This window comes from Pseudophryne corroboree, chromosome 2, assembly GCF_028390025.1.
Source record: "Pseudophryne corroboree isolate aPseCor3 chromosome 2, aPseCor3.hap2, whole genome shotgun sequence".
Classification (NCBI taxonomy): domain Eukaryota; kingdom Metazoa; phylum Chordata; class Amphibia; order Anura; family Myobatrachidae; genus Pseudophryne; species Pseudophryne corroboree.
Genome location: NC_086445.1, coordinates 108,580,590 through 108,597,528, shown reverse-complemented (window position 1 = coordinate 108,597,528; position 16,939 = coordinate 108,580,590). Strand labels below are relative to the sequence as shown.

Genomic DNA, 16,939 nt, shown 5'->3' with positions numbered 1-16,939 from the left:
ATTATTTATTCAATGTCAGATTTACATGTATGTGATAATTATGCAATATATAGGTTTTTTCCTGCCCATACTGCGACCACTTAAGCCCTGATGGGTATTTAATTCTTGAATATATCCTATCAATTGTGATAGAAACCCCCCCCCCCCCCCCCTTATCTTTACATCAAACCAGCTGTGTTTCTCTCAAATTTGTGGCTCATACGACAAATAATAATCGGCTCTTATCTGTGCACATTTGTGGACACAGTGTGACAAGGGTGAGCATAAGGTCTGCGGTCATACCCCGCTGGAGATGCCCAATCTCATCTGATCTTGGAAGCCAAGCAGTGGAGGGCCGGGTTAAGTACTTGGATAGGAGACTACTAAGGAACACCCTGGTACTGCAAATATTTGCCGCCCACCTGTCACTACTAATAGAGCACCAATTATGTCTCGGTTATGACCTATGATTCAATTATCTGCTAGGATCAAAATTCCCATTTGGGATATATAGCAGTTCACAAATGACGGTCATTTTTCCAATAAATGAGCAATTTATAATTACAGATTGAGCCACAGCTGGATATACCCATCCCGGCCAGAATTAGGTATTGGTACCTTATATTCTGCATATTATTCCCTATATTTTCGCAGGGTCACTATTTAAACATACACTGGCGCCTATTTTTGAACTCCCCAATAATCATTTTTAATGAGAATTAATAAAAATCATTATTTTAGCTAGCAAAAAAAATTTTTTGACATTGGAGTCATACAATATTATCTGTATATGAGTGCTTCCCAAAAAAGAGTCTTCTTTTTTCTCCTTAAAGTTAACACCACAGACCTGCCAACACGCAGCAATGTGTGCTGACTGTAGCACAATGCTGCCGCTGTTGCTGGCAGGATGGGGAAGCTTCTGTGCTGGGACAGAGCTATTCGAGCCGGGGGGCCCACTAAAACTGTGGGGCCAACGGTACGTACCCCCTGCCCCCCCCCCCCCCCCCTTAATCCGGCTCTGCTGCTGGAACCCCCCTTTAATCCGTACCCCCTGATGCCCCCTCTCCCTCTGTCTCCACTATTCACCGCTGCACTGCTAAGCAGAATAGCGAGTACAGGAGCTTTCCAACTGCCCCCCCCCCCACCGCGGGACACTGCGACCCGCAGGTGGGACAGCGGGACAGACCCCAAAAAATGGGACTGTCCCGCGAAAATCGGGACAGTTGGGAGGTATGGGCACCGGCTCACTGTGTGCTTGACCCCCCACATCAGCATACTCAGCAGGGTCTCTCTGGCGCGCAGGAGCGTCACTTTCTGCCACACTCCACGCTTCTTAGCTGCAGTTTTGTGGGGCACCTGCCGCTGTGCAGGTTCCGTACTGCCTCTGTTATCTCCAGCCCCGGCAACCCCACTGCTAGCTGCAACGTTGCCGCCCGCAGTGAGGTGCGCTCAGCTCCTTCACACACTTTAGCTGGCGGGCAGCGCTGCAGAAGTCCGAGCTGCTTGCAGGCTCCGACCCCCTCCTCCCTCCAGCCGCAGCGTCTCCTGGGAGCTAACCAGTCACTGCCAGTCTCCCCTTATTACAGTGCCCAGCAGCCGCAAGGTCCGCGCCGCGTGCATGCTATGACCCCCTCCTCCCTCCAGCCGCAGCGTCTCCTGGGGGCTAACCAGTCACTCCCAGTCTCCCCTTACCACAGTGCCCGGCATCTGCGCAAGGTCTGCGGTGTGTGACTGAGGAGGGGGGAGGGATGCGGACGGGCAGAGGAAGCAGGACTCCAGCCTAAGATAGTCAGCCATGCCAAGTCTCCACCAGCAGCAGATCCCAACAGGTTGGAGTGGAACAGCAGCAGCCAGCAGCAGTGACTCCGGTAACACACATCTGTCTGTCACCACTGTCCTGTCCCTAATACCAATCTCTCCCGTGCCCTGTGTTCTGTCATGTCCCTGTCACCCCTGGCCTTGCCCTGCCACCCTTATCCTGGCCCTTTCACCCTTATCCTGGCCCTGTCACCCTTATGCTGGCCCTGTTACCCCTATCCTGGCCCTGTCACCCCTGTGCTTGCCCTGTCAAGCCTATACTGGCCCTGTCACCCCTGTCCTGGTCCTGCCGTCCCTACCCTGGCCCTGTCACCCTTATCCTGGCCCCGTCGCCCCTGTCCTGGGCCTGTCCTGGCCCCGTCACCCCTGTCCTGGCCTCGTCAACCCTGTCCTGGCCCTGTCACTGCATACCCTCCAACTACCTTTTTGGCAGGTACAGTACCCGCAGCGCCTCCAGACCCCTCCCCAATGCACCACACCTCCGCACCTTCCACTCCACCACATGCGGCACTCCACCACTCCCCCACACGCTGTGCCTCCAGACCACCCGCGGCTCCCACTCCTCCGCCTCTTCACCATCCACAGCACCTCCAGACCCCCTCCACCATCCACCCCCCATATACGTCTCCACCCACACCTGCCCCCCTCCACCCGCAGCGTCTGCAGACACCCTCCTCCATCCGCACACCCCCCCCCTCACCCACCCCTCCCCCACCCATGGCACCCCTGCACCTGCCCCTCCACCACCTGCAGCATCGGCAGACACCCTCCTCCATCCGCGGTCCGCCCCTCACCCACCCCTCCCCCACCCATGGCACCCCTGCACCTGCCCCTCCACCACCTGCAGCACCTCCGGACCTCCTTCCCCATCCGCCGCACCACCCGTACCTGCCCCTCCCCTACCCACGGCGCCTGCGAACCCCTACCCCACCCCCGGCACCCCCATCCCTTCCCATCCCACAGCACCTCCGGAACCCTTCACCCATCCGCAACATCCCCACACCTGCCCCTCTCCCACCCGTGGCACCCCTGCCCCTCCCCCACCTGCAGTGCCTTCGAACCCCTCCCCCATCTGCAGCCCCCACTCCTCTGCCCTTCACCCACCCGCAGCACCTCCTGACCCTTCCCCATCCGCCCCCCCCCCCCCCGCTTCCGCCCCCCCCCACCCGCAGCATCTACAGACACCCTCCCCCATCCGCAGTCCCCCCCGCACCCGCTACATTCTGTACATCGTGCCCTGCAGGTGCTGTTCACGCTGTCGCTAGGGGCTGCGCCTCCTTCACCATCGCACGCCCTTTCATTGTGCAATATTTAACCACTAACAAAGGAATGCAGGTAATACTCCATATAATACAAATATTGAACCCCAGAAAGGCATGCAAGGGTTAAGGGGGCGTAGCCCCTTGCGACGGTGTGAAGAGCGCCCGTAGGGCGCGATGAAGCACCTAGTTTAATTATATTTCAATAGTAGATTCCCTTCCACAATTGTGGGGAGAAATATAATAGGGTCCAAGTTTGCAGAAGTCCTGGATTTCAGCCAAAAATGACGAAATTTTTAAAGCGGCAATCATTTACAAGGCAAAACCAACCTGGTTCTGCCTTGTAAATGATTACCACTTTAAAAATACGGGCAATCTCAGACGAAAACCCGGACTTCAGCAAACTCAGACCCTATTACATTTTCACCATCAGAACTGCTTTACAATCACAACATTTTGAAGGTCAAGAACTTGTATACCATGCTCACCTTCTGCATAATATATCTAAAGCGAAGTTGCGTTTGCAGATCTCTAATGGGTTCCGGCAAATTGGTGCCAATGGCTGTATATTGGCTCTCATTCCGAGTTGATCGCACGTAGCAACTTTTTGCTGCTCGTGCGATCAACTTGATGCCGCCTATGGAGGAGTGTATTTTAGCATAGCAGGGCTGCGATCGCTTGTGCAGCCCTGCTATGCTAAAAAGGTTTCCTGCAAAAGAAGACCAGGGTCAGATTACTTACCCTGTGCGATGGATCCAGCGACGAAGGTCCCGGGATTGACGTCAGACATCTGCCTTCCAAACGCCTGGAGACGCCTGCGTTCGCCTCACCACGCCTGGAAAATGGTCAGTTGACGCCCCGGAACGCCTTCCGCCTGTCAGTCTTCTTGCAATTGCCACTGCGATCACTTTTTCCACTGGCGGCGTCGCTGCCCGGCGTCGACTGTCGCCAGGCAATGGCAAGCGTGCACAATGCGTTCACCGCGCATGCGCAGTTCGAATCCATTTGTACTGCTGTGACAAACTGCAGCGTGCAAATGGGTCAGAATGACCCCCATTGTACTTTGAATAATATGTATATCCCTATCTGTGTATCACTAACTGCATTTTCTCCTCAATTGACCAGTGATATGGCATTTACATGATGCTTCATGAATAAATTCTAACAACATATTAAACCCTTAGCAGCAGAAGACAAACAGATGAACGGAGTACACTCAAAATTATCTGCAATATTCATTTTCAATTCAGGCAAAGCAAAGTTTGGATGTAGCCTGTCGCTGAGAACATGCCACATTGATGAGATTTCCAACAGTCATTACATAAACATTGTCTGAGCTATTGTTCAATATCTGAGAAATAGATTATTTTGAAATTTGAAATTTAATAATTTAAAAGTGTTACGCAAAGATTTCAAATTGCTTTTCCTACGATATCTGCATGCAGAACAAAAGAGGAGTAGGCTATGTCATTTTGGTTAACTGGGTAGTGAAAGTGTAACATTACGAAATACAGTATGGGGCAGTTTAATTTACCCACAGTGTTTACTGCGCGGTTAAAGCTTTGGGTTTAACACCCGGAGCTTTTCATTTATCAATTTCCCAGAGTGGTGTGATGGGCTAAAACACACACACAACACACACACACTCATACACACACTGACCGAGAGAACGGCCACACCTGCAGTTCCTCATACAGCAGCGTCCCGCCGGCAGCTGCTCTCTGTACCACTTACCAGGAACTGCCGACAGCCGCCCACATGTCTGACAACCTGACAACTCTAATGGCCACTGTCACACACAGCACGGTGGTGGCGGATGCCATATCCGAGATGTATAGGTTACTCCATGCGTTAAGTTCCAGAAGGTGCATTTAATGCAGATTTTTCCCAGCAGCTCCATAGGCAGCATGGAAAAATTATATTGTAAAATGGGTACTGGAAATAAGGCCTTGGTAGGCAGTTTTGCAGTAAATACACAGTGTCTTTACTGGCATCAGACACTGGACACAGCATGCACAGGCTTGGGCCTGGCCACACAGGTACATAGCTAAAAATGAACACATCAGTAAATAGCTTAGCATTCCCCATGCCCAACAGTCATTCTGCTGCAACAACCTGCAGCCACCATCCGCCATGCTCTTCCTGGCACAGCCAACGTCCACAGTCCCTGGAACTATAAAACTGCAGCCTGCTCTCTGGCCTCTAACAGGCATCAGTGCAACATACAGTGGGTGTATGGGAGTTTTAAACTCCTCTTCTGCTTCTGAATTCCTGCTGGCTCTGGGTGAGCTGGAAGACCCAGATTTCTATTTTTCCACCTTGGACTGTGCAGCCCATAAATCCCGGAGTTCCACACTTCTACTGCGGGTGCAGAATGTGCAGGTTTTGTTTTCTTCTACCATGGAGGGAGCTAATCCCAGAGAAATGTGGGCAATTTTGGTGAGACACAAGCCCTCTCACCACAATGTTAAATGTGCCGTCTGCAGCTTTACATGCGGGGAAGTGAGCCTTGATTGAATAGCTGGCAAATAGGGTTTATATTGTAAAACTAATCATTATACGATTGGAGTGACTACTGTGTTAATATAATGAGCAGAGATGAGCAGCATTTTCAAAGCTGTTCTGCAAAATATTCACTTGTTCTGCAGCCATGCTAACCTTTGGCTATGCTTAAGCAGACGGCATCTAATTGGGGCAATGTCTAATTCAAACACTTGGTCTTGCCTCCTATTACCAAGGCCCGGACCCATCACAATGTGGGCCTTCCAGCAACGCACCATTGATTATTATATTATTTTATAGTTAACGTACCAAAAAGTTTGCACAGTCTTATAAGGATTCCACATAATTGCTGAAAGTGGAGTGCACTACTTTACAGACTCCATGTAGCTGTTCCCCCAGTTGATTTGCCCCCAGTAGCTGTTCCCCTGTAGCAGTGCCCCCAGTATGTGCCCCCTGTAGATTTGCCCCCAGTAGCTGTGTCACCAGTAGCAGTGCCCCCTGTAGCAGTGTCCCCTGTAGTAGTGTCCCCAGTAGCTGTGCCCCAAGTTGATTTGCCCCCAGTAGCTGTTCCCCCGTATGCAGTGCCCTCTGTAGTAGTGCCCTAAGTATGTGCCCCCTGTAGTTGTGCCCCTAGTAGTTGTGCCCCCTGTAGTAGCTCCGCTTGCAAACAAAAAAAACAAAAACACAATACTTACCAGCCCTGCTCCTGGACCACTGCTGCTGCTGCTGTCTCTGGCCGCTGCTGGCTCCTCTCTATGGGAGAGACGATCAGGCACCCCCGCCCCTCCCTCACTACTGCACATACAGATGTGTGTGGTCCAGTGGATGTCAATTCAATGCGTGGATACAGGTATTTTGTGGCAATCATAGATGACTTCAAAATAATGACATCTGTATACTTCATCAGGGAGAAATATGAAGTAGCACAGAAGGTTGCAGATTAAAAGAGATTTCTGCAGTGGGGAGATGGACCGGGATGCTGGCGTGGACACTGTGGCCGTGCAGGGACCCCACTATATCCACCAGGGCAGGGGAGCACAGGTCGGATAATATATTTTCCATTTTTAATAAGGCTCCATAGTACCAGGTGGTGAGGACCAGCATAGGGGATAAGGCGCTTAACCTGTAGCCCCTCCCCCAGCTCCAGACGCCATTTACTGCTGGTGTTCCCGCCCTGGAGCTACCTCACACTCTCAGCCTCGTTAAAGCTGCCCGTACAGCGAAACATGCATGTCGGCTCTCTAGTGGGCCACCACACTCCTTAAAAATGTTAAGCAATGTTGTATACTATGTGAATTAGTTATCATTAAACCTACACGCACCAGCACTGATTTGAAAGCGGCTATAGCAATTAGGATCCGCAGTGCAAGCTGGGTACGGGAGGTTAGGAAACAGTTTTGATTACCACTCTAGATAACAGCTTACAGGACTACCTAGGGTTCTTCACGCATTAGAGGAATAAATTATTGTTTGATAAAACAGCACACCTGTTATATAGAACTCAATCCATCGAGATGAATGCAGGAAATGCAGATGTAAATTTATAGATATATTTAATTTGTCCTCAGTAACAAATTGCACGTGTGAGAATGGAAGCATTTACTGGTTTGATTTAAAGTGTACTTGTGGGGGAGAACCTCATTACCTGATTTGACACTGAAACAAGGTAGCATTGTTAACAACAACTTAGCACAGCATAGCAAAACCTGCAGACACGTCTTATCTGTGCTCAGCAATAACTGCACTATTTAGATCCCAATTACAGGGATTAGAAATTAAAACAGTAGTCTTTGGATTTAAGCCACATTATAGCCCATAGGTCAACATAGCTAGCAGCAATCGAATCAATGGGGATACTATATATCATACATTGATTAGAACACAGCCCCAATATTGCCTTGTAATATATATGATCTCTTTAAAGGGCACTATTATAAAGTGCATACATTAATATAAGTCATCAGCCTCTTAAAAGGTGTATACATATGTGACTTGTAAAGACAATAGAGTGGCACACACATGCAATGTAAGCAATCAGCTCTCACAACAATGATGCATAGATGTGACTCACTAAGAGAATAGTGTACTGTACACTGACAGTGCACACAAAAAAATCCCAGTCATTAAGGACTACTGTAATACCTGACATATCAGTGCAGTTATACACTATAAATCTCTCTTTTTTTGTACACTGACAGTGCACATAAAAATTTCAGTCATTAAGGACTACTGTAATACCTGATATATCAGTACAGTTATACACTATAAATCTCTACTCCATCCTGTGCATTTGCATTGCAACAATTGTTGCCTCTATAAGGATACTGAGCAACATTTTATAATCAGTGTGGATTGAAGTGGATACAATTTGTACCCACATCAAAGAAATAGCTTCTAACTCCAGTTTCTAGTCAGGGGAAGGTGCCCCTTATGTGAATACTAAGTGAGTATCTGACAAGCACTCACATTTATAGTGGTCAAAATCCTCTCACAGTCAACATAGCAGGAAACACACAGATTACATAGACTCCACTGTATCTTTACACCAGATGCAGTTATTACTAGAAAACTGAGTTTAGATTGACAGATACCAATCCAGCATAACTAGGAGCGCTCATACCCTATCTAGTTTTTGTCCTGAGTGGTTCATGTTTCACACAGAAATTAATTATACAAGTTGCAGGAGTTATTGTGGTGACCCCACTTTTTAGAATCTATCTCACTAAACTTTCTTTTCCTCACCACGTATATGTTTGTATATGTCATATTTTTAACCTCTATATTTTGCTGTATGTGTCCCATGACAAGGACCCTCTGAATATTAATATAAGCAATAAAAGCTACGTTTTAACCTTGACAATTAACTCAACAAAATTGATTTAGTGCACCCAACCCAACAACCACTTCTTTAGTCTTTTTGTATACGCTGTCATTTCTTGGTTGTAATAGGGTCGCACCTCCAAAGAGGCCTAAAGTCTAATGAAAGACACACGCACATTGGGGTTCTTTAAATCCATTAAATTTTCAAATTAGGTTATTAAGTGTGCAGATGTATTTCTCTCTCTCTTTAACCCCACTCCCTGACTGAGACTTTGGGCGCTATATTCTCACAGTAGCTGTGACTGGTCTCCAGGTGCTGCCGTGGATGGGGGAGGGGATCCTGAGGTGCTGTGGGTGGTGGTCCAGAGGTGCTGGGGGTGGTGGAGGGGAAGGTGTGGTAGGTCCGCAAATGGGGGAAGGTGTCTATAGATGATGGGGGAGCAGTGACGTGCGGTGGGGTGAGGCAGGTGAGGCAGAGCCTTTCCTGTCATACTTACGTTTGTACCAGAGTTTTGATTGTATAAAGTATATGAAAAATACAAAGAATATGTTTGAAATATCTTCTTTGCATTATTCTTATCATTTTTATAGCCAAAACGCTGGAGTAAAAGCCTCACCTGCTTATCTTTTCCGCACATCTCTGATCAAAACTCACCAAATTTCCAGGAGTTTATACTGTTGCACCTGTGTATAATGCCCAGATGTACCCTTTGGCTCATATTTTGTGTGTAAATCTGGCTCTGGTGCTAGCTAGTGCCTCCTTAGCCTTTTAGCTCACCGCACGTCCCTGTGGGGGAGGGGCCGGAGGTGCTGTGGGTGGGGGAGTAGTGGTTGCGGGGGTGTGGTGGGGGTCCAGATGCGCCACGGGCAGGATGGAGCAGGTGCGGGGATGGTGCGGATGGGTGAGGGGATCAGATGGCGCTGTGGGTGGGTGAGGGGTTACCGCAGTTGGGGAGGGCCGGCTGTGGTGGTGTTGCAGGTGGTGGAGGGGCAGGTGCGTGGGTGTTGGGGGGGGAGGGGCGGGTGCAGGGGTGCTGTGGGTGGGGGAGGGAGCCGTTTGCCGGGGTGGTGCGGTTGGGTGGGTGGTGGGTGCGAGGGGGACATGGTTGCGGGGGCGGGTGGGGGGGTGCTGCAGGTAGGGGAGGGGTGGGGGTGCGGGAGCAGGGGTGCTGTGCGTAGGGAATGGGTGGGGGGTTGGGAGCAGGGCTGATGCGGGGGTGGGGGGGCTGGGGGAGAAGCTGGTGTGGGAGTACCGTGGGTGGGGGAGTGCTGCGGGTGGGGGCGTGGTGACATGGGTGGGGGGACAGGGGCGGGTGCAGTGGTGTTGCGGTTGGGGGGTGGGAGGCAGCTGCGAGTGTTCCGAGGGTTGGGGGGGGGGGGTGCAGGTGGGGGAGGGGCGGGGCGCCGCAGTTGGGGGGGCGGGAGCAGGGGTGCTGCCGATGGGGGAGGTGCGGGTGCAGGAGGGGCAGATGCGGTGGTGATGCGGGTGGGGTGGAGGGGATCAGAGGGCGCTGTGGGTGGGTGAGGGGCGGGTGTGGGGTTACCAAAGTTGGGGGGGCTGCTTCCCGCAGCACTGCTACAACCCATCACCCAACCTCCCCCCCTGCAACCCCACCTCCCCCTACATCGCCCCTCCCCCATGCACAGCACCTCCAGACCCCCTCCTTTATCCACAGCCTCCCACACCTGCCCCTCCACCACCAGCAGTATCTACAGAGCCCATCTGCACCCCCTCAAACCCCCCCCCACCCCTGGCACCCCACCCGCAGCATCCCCACACCCGCCCCTTCCCCACCGCCGCACCCCTGCCCCTCCCCCACCCATTGCAGCAGCACCCCCGGCCCTACCCCGACCACGGTATCCCTGCACCGGCACCCTCCCCCACCCACCGCAGCAGCACACCCGGCCCGCCACAACCGCCATAACCCCGCACCCACCTCTCACTCATCCACAGCGTCCACGGACCCCCTCCCCCATCCGTGCCATCCCCGCATTCGCCCCTCCCCTGGCTACCGCACATCCAGATCACCTGCCCCATCCAGATCACCTACCCCACCCGCAACACCCCCGCACCTGCCACTCCCCCAACCACAGCACCTACCCACCCGCATTATCTACAGACACCCTCCCCATCTGCGGACCTCCCACACCTGCCCCTCCCCCACCCGCAACACCTCTGGACCACCACCCGAACCACCCCCAGACTCCCTCCCCCATCCACAGCTCCCCTGCAGCCACCCCTCCCCCATCCACAGCATCTACATCCCCCATCCGTGCCATCCCACACCCACACCTACCCCACCCACAGCACTTCTGAAACCCATCACCTAAGCTCACCCCCCTGCACCTCCAATCGCACACCCCTATATCGCCCCTCCCACACACACATCACCTCCATACCCCCTCCTTCATCCACAGTCGCCCGTACCCGCCCCTACCCCACCAACAGCATCTACACTCCCCATCCGCACCCGCCCCTCCCCCACCCGCAGCACCTCTAGACTCCCTCCCCCATCCACGCCCTTTCTACACCTCCCCCTCCCCCACCCACAGCACATCTGCACCCTTTCCACCATCCATGTCCCTGCACCCACCCCTCCGCCACCCGCAACACCTCTGGACCCCCTCCCACACCCACCCCTCCACCACACGTAGCACCTCGGACACCATCCGCAGCCGCTACAAGTGATTCCCTGAATCGGGCTGATCAGCGGCACGAATAGGCACCTCACTGAACCCACCCCCTTTCCAAACCCCACACACACACACTGAACTTCTGTGAGTATATTTGCTACCAATGGACATTGGATTACTAAGAAACACTAATACTGTGGCCATTATGTGTATAAGCAACACTGCTACCTGTGGGCATTGTGTATAAGTGGCGCTGCTACCTGTGGGCACTGTGTGTAAAAGCGGCTCTGCTACCTGTGGCCATTGTGTGTAGAACCAACTCTGCTACCTGTGTGCACTGTGTGTATACGTGGCTTTGCTACCTGTGGGTATTGTGTGTATACGTGGCTCTGCTACCTGTGCCCATTGTGTGTATAAGCGCCTCTGCTACCTGTGGCCACTGTGTGTATATGCGCCTCTGCTACCTGTGGGCACTGTGTGTATAAGCGCCTCTGCTACCTGTGGGTATTGTGTGTATAAGCGGCTCTGCTACCTGTGGGCACTGTGTGTATAAGCGCCTCTGCTACCTGTGGGCACTGTGTGTATAAGCTCCTCTGCTACCTGTGGGTATTGTGTGTATAAGCACCTCTGCTACCTGTGGGTATTGTGTGTATAAGCGGTTCGGCTACCTGTGGCCACTGTGTGTATAAGCGCCTCTGCTACCTGTGGGCACTGTGTGTAAAGCGCCTCTGCTACCTGTGGGTATTGTGTGTATAAGCACCTCTGCTACCTGTGGGTATTGTGTGTATAAGCGGCTCTGCTACCTGTGGGTATTGTGTGTATAAGCGGCTCTGCTACCTGTGGGTATTGTGTGTATAAGCGGCTCTGCTACCTGTGGCCATTGTGTGTATAAGCGGCTCTGCTACCTGTGGCCACAGCACTTTGGTGTCTTATCTACAGTGCATTGCTGTTAGTCATCTGGTACTTCATGATGCAGACACTAGCATTATATACTACTGTATGTTATTCATTGTGCCCTGCGGCCACTCTGCACGCCCTCATCTGGTACTTCATGATGCAGACACTAGCAGTATATACTACAGTATGTTATTTATTGTGCCCTGCGGCCACTCTGCACGCCCTCACAAAGGGCTACGCCCCCTTGACAATCGCATGCCCTCCCCCCTTACAATATTTACCCACTGCCATAAAACATTTTTTCAGGTAATACTGTTACGCACACCAGTGCTAATAGGAGTATACCGGTGTATGAACAGAGAGGGAAGCAAAGCAAACGAACTCACAGACAGTATAACATAACATACACAGGAGGTGATGGAATAACTAATAAACACAAAGTGAACGGAGAAGCCCAAAGGCTCAGGAATTGGGTGTCTCCCTAGTGTCAGGAATGCTCAGATGGAATAGAATGGACAATGAAGCGAGGTGTAGTGATTTAACATGTGGAGCACCTGAAATGATGTTGCTAAGAGCAACAGAAAAAACCCCAAAGGGTTACCAACGGGTGTGGGAATAAACTCCTTGGTCAGAGATAGAAATATTGACACAAGGAGAGTATCCACAATCCTAACCCCCACTTGCAGGGCACAGGTTCAGCTTACTGCCACTAAACTGACACCTGGACGCCCTGCACAGTGAGGGAGGATTAAGCAAGCAGGTCTGAGAGCACAGCCGCAAACCTGCTGGGTTCACAGAATAGCAAAAGAACCCCAGCAGGTCAAACAACTGACTCCAGTCTTACTGCTAGGTCCGGATTGGCAGAATGAAGTACCGAATCCCAAGGCCTATTCGCAGTAAGCAACAAGTAAATACAAAGTCACACAGTACTAGCTAACTCTCTGGAACTGACTAACAAACAAAGATTCAGCAGCATTTGCCTAGCCTGAGAGGATGGTTTATATAGCAGGTGCTGTCCACGCCCCACTCAGACCTCACAGACTGTGAGCACAAAACCAGCGCCGGATTCCCTGCCGTGCACAGAGCCTGTAACCACTACACAGTAAAAACCCGGACCGCGGTATCAGCTGCGCTCAGGTTACTTCGCTAACACTTGCCTCCCGGTTGCCATGGCGACGTGGCAGCACAGAGCAGGAGATCCTAACAGTACCCCCCCTCTGACGAGGGGTCAAAGAACCCCTACCACCGGGTTTATCGGGGAACTGCGAGAAGAAAGAGCGTATCAGTCTGGGGGCATGAAGATCACAACTGCGCACCCACGACCGCTCCTCCGGGCCATACCCCTTCCAGTGCACCAAAAATGACAGCCGACCCCTAACCATCTTGGAGTCAAGAACCCTTTCAACCACAAACTCCCTCTGACCCCATATCAGAAGAGGAGAAGGTCTTCCACTGGAAGAAGGATTACTAACCGCCAGTTTTAAAAGGGAACAATGAAATGTTTTATTGATACCCAATGAACGGGGCAGATCTAACTGAAATGCCACCGGATTGATAACCCTGGTGATCTTATAAGGGCCGATGAACCGGGGGCCTAACTTATGAGATGGCTGTCTCAACTTCAAATTCTTGGTGGACAACCAGACGAAGTCTCCTAATTTGAAGCTGCAGGGTCTTCTCCGCTTATCAAAAACCCTTTTGGTCACTAATGACACAGATACAAGGGCTTTCTTCACTTTCCTCCAAATACCCCTAAGGACCGAAACAACAGAGGAACCACCAGGCGTGGAATCCAGGGGGTCAAAAGAATTGGCCTTAGGATGATGCCCATACACACAAAGGAAGGGAGAGATCCCTGTAGCAGAGTGAGCCGCGTTGTTATAGGCAAACTCCGCCATGGACAGATGAGCAACCCAGTCAGTATGACACTTGGAGACATAACACCTGAGGAACTGCTCCAAGGACTGGTTCACCCTCTCAGTCTGCCCATTAGACTGTGGATGGTAGCCTGACGACAAGCTCACAGAAATCTGGAGATCAGAACAAAATGCCCTCCAGAATTTGGCCACAAACTGGGATCCACGGTCAGAGACCACATCAAGTGGCAACCCGTGGAGGCGCACAACATGCTGCATAAATAACTCAGACAGGCGTCTGGCCGATGGCAACCCAACCAGTGGAACGAAATGCGCCATCTTCGAAAACCTGTCAACGACAACCCAAATGGCTGTCATCCCCGAGGATTTGGGCAAGTCCACCACAAAATCCATGGAAATGTGGGTCCATGGCTTAGACGGAATAGAGAGTGGATGTAATGGGCCGACAGGAACCCCTCTAGGAGTTTTATTTCGGGCACAAACGTCACATGCCCGAACCCACTGATCCACATCCCTAGCCACCGAGGGCCACCACACCGCCCTAGACAGCAACTCCCGAGTTCTGGCAATACCCGGATGCCCTGCCGACCTCTTGGCATGGAATTCCAGGAACACTCGCTGTCTTAACCTAGGAGGCACAAACAAGAGACCTACCGGAAGGTCTGGAGGAGCCTGCTCCTGTGCTCCTTGGACTAATGACAAGAGGTCCTGGGTAATGCCCACTTTAATACATGATGGGGACACAATGGGCAATGGCTCCTCGGTGGTCTCTTGAACTGGAGCAAAACGCCGCGAGAGCGCATCAGCCTTGATGTTTTTTGACCCAGGGCGATATGTTATCAAAAAATTAAAGCGAGCAAAAAACAAAGCCCATCGTGCCTGCCTGGCATTGAGCCGCTTCGCTGACTCTAAATATGCCAGATTCTTATGGTCGGTGAGAATTGAGACCACAAACTTAGCCCCCTCAAGCCAGTGTCTCCACTCCCCGAGTGCATCCTTTATAGCCAACAATTCCCGGTTACCCACATCATAATTCATCTCGGCAGACGAAAATTTACGGGAAAAGTAAGCACAGGGATGAAGGCGATTATCAGACACCCCCATCTGAGAGAGCACTGCCCCAATACCTATCTCAGAGGCATCCACCTCCACCACAAAAGGACGCTCTGGATCTGGGTGTCGCAGCACCTTGGCCGAGACAAATGCCCTTTTGAGACGGGCAAAGGCCGCTTTGGCCTCACAAGACCAGTGAGCAACATCCGCCCCTTTCTTAGTGAGTGCCACCAAGGGGGCCACTATAGACGAAAATCCAGCGATAAACCGTCTATAAAAATTCGCAAAGCCCAGAAAACGCTGAAGCGCCTTCAAACTAGTGGGCTGCACCCAATCCAGGACTGCCTGTACCTTAGAACCCTCCATTTGGAAACCTTCTGAGGAGATAATATACCCTAGAAGTGTGATTTGCTGGACTTCAAACTCGCACTTCTCCAGCTTCGCCCCAAGCTGGTGGTCTCTGAGTTTCTGGAGGACTAAGCGTACATGCTTCCGATGTTCCTCCAGGGAATGAGAGAAGATTAGGATGTCATCTAGATAAACAACTAAGAATCTATCCAAATATTCCCTGAGCACATCGTTCATGAATTCCTGGAAGACTGCCGGGGCATTAGAGAGCCCAAAAGGCATCACCAAATATTCATAATGCCCTGAGTGGGTATTAAAGGCAGTCTTCCATTCATCCCCCTCTCTTATTCGGATTAGATTGTAAGCACCGCATAGGTCAATCTTAGAAAAAATGGTGGCAGTACGAAGCTGGTCAAACAAAACCGAAATGAGAGGCAGTGGGTACGAGTTTTTAATCGTGATACGGTTCAATTCCCTGAAGTCGATGCAGGGTCACAACGAACCGTCCTTTTTACCCACGAAGAAGAACCCCGACCCAACTGGTGACTGTGAGGGTCTGATAAATCCCTTAGCCAAGTTCTCCTGAATGTATTCTGCCATAGCCTGAGTCTCAGGACGTGACAGGGAGTACAACCTGCTCTTGGGAAGCTTAGCATCCGGCAACAAATCAATGGCACAGTCATAGGGGCGATGGGGAGGTAGTACCTTTTTGGAGAACACATCCGCAAAATCTGCATAACATCCTGGCAATTCTGGCAAACTTAGCTGCGAGAGCCTGACTGGAAGGCTCAAGCAACTCCTGAAACAATCACTACCCCAACTAAGAATCTCCCCAGAGACCCAGTCAAATTGAGGGTTATGGGCCCTTAACCAGGGTAACCCCAAAACCAATGGGGCAAAAGAACAGACAGTCACATAAAAAGACAATTTTTCAGAGTGTGTGGCTCCAATAAGTAAAGGAATTGGGCTGGTGCAGGAGGTAATTTTACCCTGGGACAATGGTTCCCCGTTTAACCCACAGATCTCAATCTCTGATGCCAAAGGTACTGAGGGAACAGAGTGTTCCAGGGCGAATTGACGGTCCATGAAAACCCCATCGGCCCCACTGTCAACAAAGGCCTCAGTCTTGACAGTTTGACCGAGGATCTCCAAAGTCACCGGAATGAGAAAAGTCTTTTTGGGAAATTCTGACTTCTGGCCTGACAGGATATTTCTCATCACCCTCAGGCCCTGAAGTTTTCCGGTTTTTCTGGGCATGATACTACAACATGACCTTTATTCCCACAGTACAAACACAAACCCTGCTGTCTCCTCCGCGTCTTCTCACGCGAGGAGAGGCGGGTAGCCCCAATCTGCATAGGCTCCTCGGAATATTCCTCAGAGTCTGAGGTTCCCTTGGGAAAAAAGGAAACTCCGGTCTCCCTTTCAAGCCTACGCTCTCTCAGCCGTCTATCCACCCGGATGGATAACTGCATGAGCTGATCTAAGCTATCAGGCGAGGGATATTGTACCAGTTGGTCCTTTATCTGGTCAGAAAGGCCCCTTCGGTACTGGTTTCTCAGGGCTGGGTCATTCCACTGGGTATCATGAGCCAACCTCCGAAACTCCGTACTATAAACCTCAGCTGGCCGTCGCCCTTGCTTAAGAACCGTAATCTGAGCCTCGGCTGAAGTCATCTTGTCAGGGTCGTCATACAAAATGCCCAGTGCCGTAAAAAAAGCATCAACACTTTTAAGCGACGGACAGTCAGGC

General features: G+C 51.3%; 1 pseudogene; it reads left to right on the top strand.

Annotated features, from left to right (window-relative positions):
- The first annotated feature begins 268 nt into the window (after positions 1-268).
- On the top strand, positions 269-389 carry LOC135051769 (5S ribosomal RNA; annotated as a pseudogene).
- The last annotated feature ends 16,550 nt before the right edge of the window (positions 390-16,939 follow it).